Genomic DNA, 8,277 nt, shown 5'->3' with positions numbered 1-8,277 from the left:
ACTGTTTTAGCCAAAAAAATAGAGAAAGTTTATGGTGGTAAATTTTTCCATTTTCATTTTTACACACACATTGCTTTTTGACTATGATTTAGGAGAGATTGTTGTAAGTTATTGCAAGAAAACACTCTTGGTTGTTTTCTGCAAGACTTCATGAATACACCCATGCCCCCACACATAGGTTTGCCAGGATTTTTGGAAGTTTCAGTTACAATTGTATGACTTGTAATTTGAGTTGACAGTTAGAGTATTTTTCTTCTGATAGGCCTATCTTTAGTTTGGGGCCTATTGCATACCCCAGTTTTATTTATTGCCATGAAAGTGTATATATTTGAAACATTGACACCCCAAGGTATTGTATATAGAGTGCTTTGATGCAACCGTTTTAGCCAAAAAAATTGGAGAAAGTGTATGGTGGTAATTTTTCAATTTTCATTTTTACACACACATTGCTTTTTGACTATGATTTATGAGAGATTATTGTAGGTTATTGCAAGGAAACACTCCAGGTTATTGTCTGCAAGACCTTCTGAGTACACCCATGCCCCCATGCATAGGTTTGCCAGGATTTTGGGAAGGTTCAGTTACAATTGTATGACTTGTAATTTGAGTTAAAAGTGAGAGTATTTCTTCTGATACGCCTAAAATAAAAAAAATGAAAGTGTATATATTTGAAATGTTGACACCCAAGGCATTGTATATGGAGTGCTTTGATGTCTTTGATGAAACCTTTTAGACAACAAAAATTGGAGAAAGTGCATGGTGGTAATGTTTAAATTTTCATTTTTACACACACATTGCTTTTTGACTATAATTTAGGCAAGCCTGTTGTAAGTTATTGCAAGAAAACACTCCAGGTTGTTTTCTGCAAGACCCCCTGATTACACCCATACCTCCATGCATAGGTTTGACAGGATTTTGTGAAGTTTCAGTTACAATTGTATGACTTGTAATTTGAGTTGAAAGTAAGAGTATTTCTTCTGATACGCCTATCTTTAGTTTGGGGCCTATTGCATGCCCCAGTTTTATTTATTGCCATGAAAGTGTATATATTTGAAACGTTGTCACTCCAAGGTATTGTATATGGAGTGCTTTGATGCCTTTGATGCAACTGTTTAAGCCAAAATTGGAGAAAGTGTATGGTGGTAATTTTTTTAATTTTCATTTTTACACACACATTGCTTTTTGACTATGATTTAGGAGAGCCTGTTGTAAGTTATTGCAAAAGTACACCCATACCCCCAATGCATAGGTTTGACAGGGGTTTTGGTAAAATACAGCACCAATTTTAGAACTTATAAAAAAATAGAACAGTGAAATTTAAAAATCTGGCACAGTAAAAGTAAAAAAAAATAAAAAAAATAAAACACATTGGCAAATGTAATTTTTTTTTTTTTTTTTACCAGTGTGTGATAACGCTTGAAGCAGTCCCCAATGCAGAGTCCAGGCTGTCCAGGGCAATCAGGACAGTAAAAGATGGTGTCCTTTCTCTGCCCCCTTTTGGTACAGACTCTGAGGCCTACTTATCAAGCCATCAACTTACTTGCATTCGATGGCACCAATACGCTCGCCTGACATTGCCTAACATCACGGCCGTGGACCTGAATACGTTCTCCATATTTAACAAAATAGCTGTCAAAAAGCTGCGCACCAAGTACGGGGCAATGAGCAGTCATCGATCTCGCTGCTATTCGGCTTTTTCACAGCTTTATTTGTATACTGTCACTGAACACCGCCACTATACTAAACTGTTTAACCCCTATCCCGCCGCTCCCAGAGCCCACCGCAACTCTAATAAAGTTATTAACCCCTATCCCACTGCTCCCGGACCCCGCCGCAACTAACTAAAGGTATTAACCCCTAAACCCCTGGCCTCCCACATCACTAGCACTTACTAAACCTTTTAACCCCTAAACCACCAGCCCCCCACATCGCCATAAACTAAATTAAACTATTAACCCCTAAACCTAACAACCCGCTAACTTTACATTAAATATTAACTCATCCCTATATTATAATAAATTTAAACACCTTTAGAATTAAATTAAACTATATTAAACTAATAATGAACCTACCCTATTATACTAAAATTACATTAAACTATGTTAAATTATTAATTAATCTACCCTAACTATTATACTAAATTACATTAAACTATATTAAACTAATAATGAACCTACCCTAACTATTATACTAAAATTACATTAAACTATATTAAACTATTTATTAATCTACCCTAACTATTATACTAAATTACATTAAACTATATTAAACTAATAATTAATCTTCCCTAACTGTTATACTAAAATTACATTAAACTACAAATTAAATTAGCTATATTATATATTTAAACACCTAACCCTACTCAAATAATTTAAATCTACAATAAAAAATTACCACGTTACAAAAAACTAACAACTAAGTTACAAAAAATAACAAACACTAAAAACCTAACTAAAAAAACCTGAGCTCCCCATTGCCCTGAAAAGGGCATTTGGATGGGCATTGTCATTAAAAGGGCATTTAGCTTGATTGTTGCCCAAACCCTAATCTAAAACTAAAACCCACCCAATAAACTCTTAAAAAAAAACTAACACTAACCCCTAATGATCCACTTACAGTTTTGAAGATCCAACATCCATCCTCAAAGAAGCCGGGAGAAGTCCTCATCAAAACTGGCAGAAGTCTTCATCCAAGCAGCCGAAGTCTTCATCCAAGCCCGCAGAAGTCTTCACCCAGACGGCATCTTCTATCTTCATCCATCCGGCGCTGAGCAGCTCCATCTTCAAGACATCCGACGCGGAGCATCCTCTTCTTACGACGTCTTCTTGAACAATGAAGGTTCCTTTAAATGACGTCATCCAAGATGGTGTCCCTTAAAATTCTATCAGCCAATCGGAATTAAGGTTGAAAAAATCCCATTGGCTGTTGCAATCAGCCAATAGGATTGAGCTGTCATCCTATTGGCTGATCCAATCAGCCAATAGGATTGAGGTCGCAGATTAGGGGTTAATAAGTATAATGTAGGTGGCGGCGGTGTTGGGGCAGCAGATTAGGGGTTAATAAGTAAAATGTAGGTGGCGGCGGTGTAAGGGGTGGCAGATTAGGGGTGTTTAGACTCGGGGCTTATGTTAGGGTGTTAGGTGTAAACATAACTTTTATTCTCCCATAGAAATCAATGGAATATCGGGCAGCAGCGAACATGAGCTTTCGCTGCTTTCAGACTCCCATTGATCCTATGGCATCCACTGCCTCCAGGGCGGCAGATTGAAAACCAGGTACACTGGGCTGGACTAGTGGCGAGCGTACCTGGTAGATATTTGTTAACTAGCAAAAGTTGTCAGATAGTGCCGAATTTGCATTCGGAACATATGTAATGACATAAGCATCAATCTGTGTCGGACTGAGACCAGCGGATCGTATGTTACGTCACAGATTTCAACTTTTGCCGGTCTGTAGGCTTTGATAAATAAGAGGAATTAGGCTCTCCACAATTACGCTGCGGAATTCCAGCGTATTTGCGGTTGACGGCTTGATAAATAGGCCTCTCTACATTTTTTTCTAAACATTCTGCTTGGCGCAGTAGGGGGAATTTTGAAAATAAAATGGGTAGACCAAACTCTGCTCTCTCCCATCACTGCTCGTGGAGCAGGTGCATCTTGGCACAAAATCCCTGAAATTATCTGGAGCTGAAACTGTAAAAAAGTCAGTTTCATTTCGGGGTTTGCTTTTTTAAACAACAAAAAAGCATTATGGGTTGCAATCTGCATTAAGTAAATTGCAACATTTTTGTACCAGGCCATTGTCTTCTGCAGAATTAGGTAGGGCCCCAGCAGCTGATCTGCTAGATTAACCCCACCCATATGCCGGTTATAAGCCTTGATGCACACTGGCTTCATTGTGCTCTCAGCTCTGCCACGTACAGAGACCTCCAGAGTCCTCTCTGTGTGGATGGTGGTAAGAAGGTATACATCCTTCTTGTCTCTGTACTTTTCTGCCAACAGCTCCTCTTCACGCAGAGCTGAGGTCTCCCCCCTTCGTAGCCGGGTGCATGCAAGTTGTCCAGGGAAACCTGTGCAGTTCTTTTGAATTGTACCACAAGCTACTGTATCAAAACAACACAGTAGCTTGAACAAAAGGAAACTTGTATAAAGATTGTCTACATACAAGTGGTACCCTTTGTTCATTGGGGTAAAATCAGGTCCCAGACAATATTGCCAGTGGTTCCCATATGTTCTGGGCAGCCTGGATGGTCAAGGTGGCTATCCTTTCCCTTGTACACCCGGAAGGCCTGAGTATACCCAGTCTCGCTGTCACAGAGCTTATACACCTTTACCCCATATCTGGAGCGTTTGGAAGGAATATACTGCTTGAATCCCAGCCTTCCCTTATACTTCATCAGGGATTCATCCACGCATATATTTCTTCCAGGTGTATAAGCCTCTGCAAACCTGGCAGCAAAGTGGGTAATCAGGGTGCGGATTTTATACAGCCTGTCAAACTGGGGATGCTCCATAGGGGTGCACAGGCTGTTGTCGCTGAAGTGCATGAAATGTAGAATAATTTCATACCTCTTCCTCGACATACTCTGGGAGAAAATGGGGGTAGAGCAAATGGGGCTACTGTTCCAGTAGGAGTGGATGGAGGGTTTCTTTATGTTGCCCATCAGCATAGTCAATCCCTAGAATTTTTTAAACTCTGGCACATCGATGGGGGCCTATTGCTGCTTTGCCAAAAAAGTGTAAGGCTTTGCAGCACGGAACTGATGGGCACATAAATTAGTTTGGGCAACAATGTTCTCCAATACATCTTTGCCCAGAAACACCTCTATAAACTTTTGGGGGCTAAATCCTGCCACATCCACATTGATGTACTAGAGGAGTAAATAACTGGCACTACACTGTGGAAAAAGTAAGGAAAAGAATCTATTACTAGATTCCGGTGCTGTCCCTTTAAATATATACCAACATAGGAGAGACAGAGAAAGAAAGGGGCTTATATAGCACTCATCCTTACTAAACTTATATAGAAAAAGGTTATATAAAAAAACACTTTTATTATTTAAAGTTAAAATGGGCTAAACACCCCTAAAGGATTCTCAAACCCACTGGCCGATAGCAGGAAACATCGGCATCAGGTGGCTATCGGCCAGGAAACAGAAAAGTGACTGTCGGTTTGGTTTTATGTTTAGTTTGTCTCATTGGTAGTGGGTTTGAGAATCCTTTAGGGGTGTTTACCCCATTTTAACTTTAAATAATAAAAGTGTTTTTTTATATAACCTTTTTCTATATCAGTTTAGTAAGGATGAGTGCTATATAAGCCCCTTTCTTTCTCTGTCTCTCCTATGTTGACATCCACATTGATGCCAGGATATCTGGCCTCTGGTGATGACGAGGCGTTACCCAATCTTCACAAGCAATTGGAGCTGGAGCAACACATCTTCTTCTGGCAGGGGGGCTAACAGGGGGGCTAGCAGCCACAGATACATCACTATCAGCTAAAACATAGAGGCGTCTGACTCTGACACAAGGATGGCATATGCCTCCTCAGCACTATATGTTCTCTGTGACATGATTTATTTTTATCTGTCCTAGAGAAAAAAAAATTACTAAAAATAAAAAATCAACACAAAATTTAAATTTAAATTAACTTAATGGAGAGCCTTTGGGTCTCAAAAAAAATTACTAAAAAAAATGAACCCCTAAAAAAATGCACAAAGAGCAGAAATGTGCTGCTGTGCTACTGCCAGTGATTTATAGTGATCACTGGCGAGCTAGGGGTTAATGGCTTTGAAAAAGGCCTTTGAGTCTCACAATTTTTTGCAAAAATTTATTTAAACTAGCTAAATCCACACTAAATAGGACATCAAAAGAAACTAATAATGATAAACAAATATATATATAGAACTATCTAAAGTAATTAAAAGAATCTCAAGCTAGAAGTATATAAAATGACAATTGATTAATGTCACCAAAGGCAAAGAAAATTTAATTACAGATATACAAAAAATCTAAAACATAAATATTCATGAGGTAGTATAAGACTCTAAAAATGGACATCTAAATCTATCTAACAAATAAGATGTGGCCACATCAATAAATAACTAAATGAACAATAATAAAATGAATAATAATAAATAAATTTGATAAATATGATTAAAAAGTAATTGAACTATATGACATCACATGAAAATTCTCAAAAGTTCATCACATAGAAGCAAAAAGATAGCAGTTGGCTTGCGGCTAAATTACGGCTACTAGTATCAAAAACGGATAAGAAATAACAATCTGCTTCCACCAACTTTATGTGTCAAATTCCGTTTTGCTATCGATTTCATAAAACGTTAAAGTTCATAATCTGCAACTTCTTAGTGAGAGTGGAGGAATGTTAGTTAAACATACACACAAGGTAGTCTCTTATAAGGCATCCGTAGTGTAATATAATTGGAATATTCACATAAGTTCCAGTAAGATAAGGATAGTTACGTATGTTGCTGACCGGTCAGTATTCCTTATGAGTCAAAGTCAAATGATGAATTAGTTGGTGTAATATTTACGTACCTGACAGACTTATTAGCTGCGAGCGGCTCCGGTGCTGTTCCAATGCTCAGGGCAATCAGCTGTGAGCTCTCCACGCTGAGTTTCACTTTACTCCCAAGCATGTCTCCAGCGTCTTCACTGTCAGCGTGTACGTCTCTTAGTCACCTGACTTGATCATCCAATCCGGGTAGCGAAAAAACGTTCCAATTTTAAAACACTCTGTCGTGTCTCAAAAGCCAAAGTATGTGCTGTATTGATCACACTCAGTAGTTCAGAAATTGAAAGTCACTCGTCTACGCGTTTCGGCACATGTGCCTTTATACAGAATAACAACTGAATAGAGTCTTAGCCAATGTCATTTTTCACAATTTATTTGCACATCTATTTTTTATAATACAACTGCGACTTTAAAGGGACAGTCTACAATAGAATTGTTGTTGTTTTAAAAGATAAATAATCCCTTTATTACCCATTAACCAGTTTTGCATAACCAACGCACTTATAATAAAACACTTTTTACCTCTGTGATTACCTTGTATCTAAGCCTCTTCTGACAGCCCCCTGATCATTATTATTATTTATTATTATTATTATTATCGGTTATTTGTACAGCACCAACAGATTCTGCAGTGCTATAAACATAGGCGGAATACAAGGGAACATTTATAGGAATCAGACGGGTAGAGGGCCCTGCCAATAGTCGCACTGTTGTAGTCAGCTCTAAAGAAGGTGATCTACAAACAGCTGGGCTCTTAGGCTTACATGCTAAGGGAGTTCAAGGGGATATCAATGGAGGAGAGGAAACGGTATAAAGGTTAGTGTAGGTTGTATGCATCCCTGAACAGTATAGTCTTTAGGGAGTGCTTGAAGTTTTCAAAATTAGGGAAGAGTCTTGTGGAGTGAGGCAGAGAGTTCCACAAGATGGGAGCCAGTCTGGAGAAGTCCTGTAAGTGGGAGTGTGAGGAGGTAACAAGAGAGGAGGAGAGTAGGAGGTCATAAACAGAGCGAAGGGGACGGGAGGGAGAGTATCTGGAGACAAGGTCTGAGATATAGGGGGGAGCAGTGCAGTTGAGGGCTTTGTATGTCAGAGTGAGAATTTTGTGTTTAATCCTGGAGGCAAGAGGAAGCCAGTGAAGGGATTGGCAGAGAGGTGCAGCAGATAAAGAGCAACGTGTAAGGAAGATGAGCCTGGCAGAGGCATTCATTATGGATTGTAAAGGAGCTAGGCGGCAGCTGGGGAGACCAGAGAGGACAGAGTTGCAGTAATCGAGGCGGGAAAGAATGAGAGAGTGGATTAAAGTCTTAGTTGTGTCTTGTGTAAGGAAATGTCTAATTTTAGAGATGTTTTTAAGGTGGAAGCGGCAGGATTTAGCCAAGGACTAAATGTGAGGAGTGAAAGATCTTAGTCAAGTGTGACCCCAAGACATCGGGCATGCGAAGTAGGGGTAATGATGGAGTTGTCAACAGTTATAGAGAGATTGGGGGTTGAGATTTTGGAAGAAGGAGGGAAAATAAGGAGCTCAGTTTTGAAGAGATTTAGCTTGAGTCAGTGAGAGGACATCCAGGAAGAGATGTGATAAAGACAGTTAGTGACACGGGTTAGCAAGGAAGGAGATAGGTCTGGTGCAGAGAAGTAGATTTGGGTGTCGTCTGCATACAAATGATATTGTAACCCATGGGACTTTATTAGGGAACCTAATGATGACATGTAGATTGAGAAGAGAAGGGGACAGAGGACAGA

This window comes from Bombina bombina, chromosome 10, assembly GCF_027579735.1.
Source record: "Bombina bombina isolate aBomBom1 chromosome 10, aBomBom1.pri, whole genome shotgun sequence".
Classification (NCBI taxonomy): Eukaryota; Metazoa; Chordata; class Amphibia; order Anura; family Bombinatoridae; genus Bombina; species Bombina bombina.
This window is presented reverse-complemented; position numbering follows the sequence as displayed.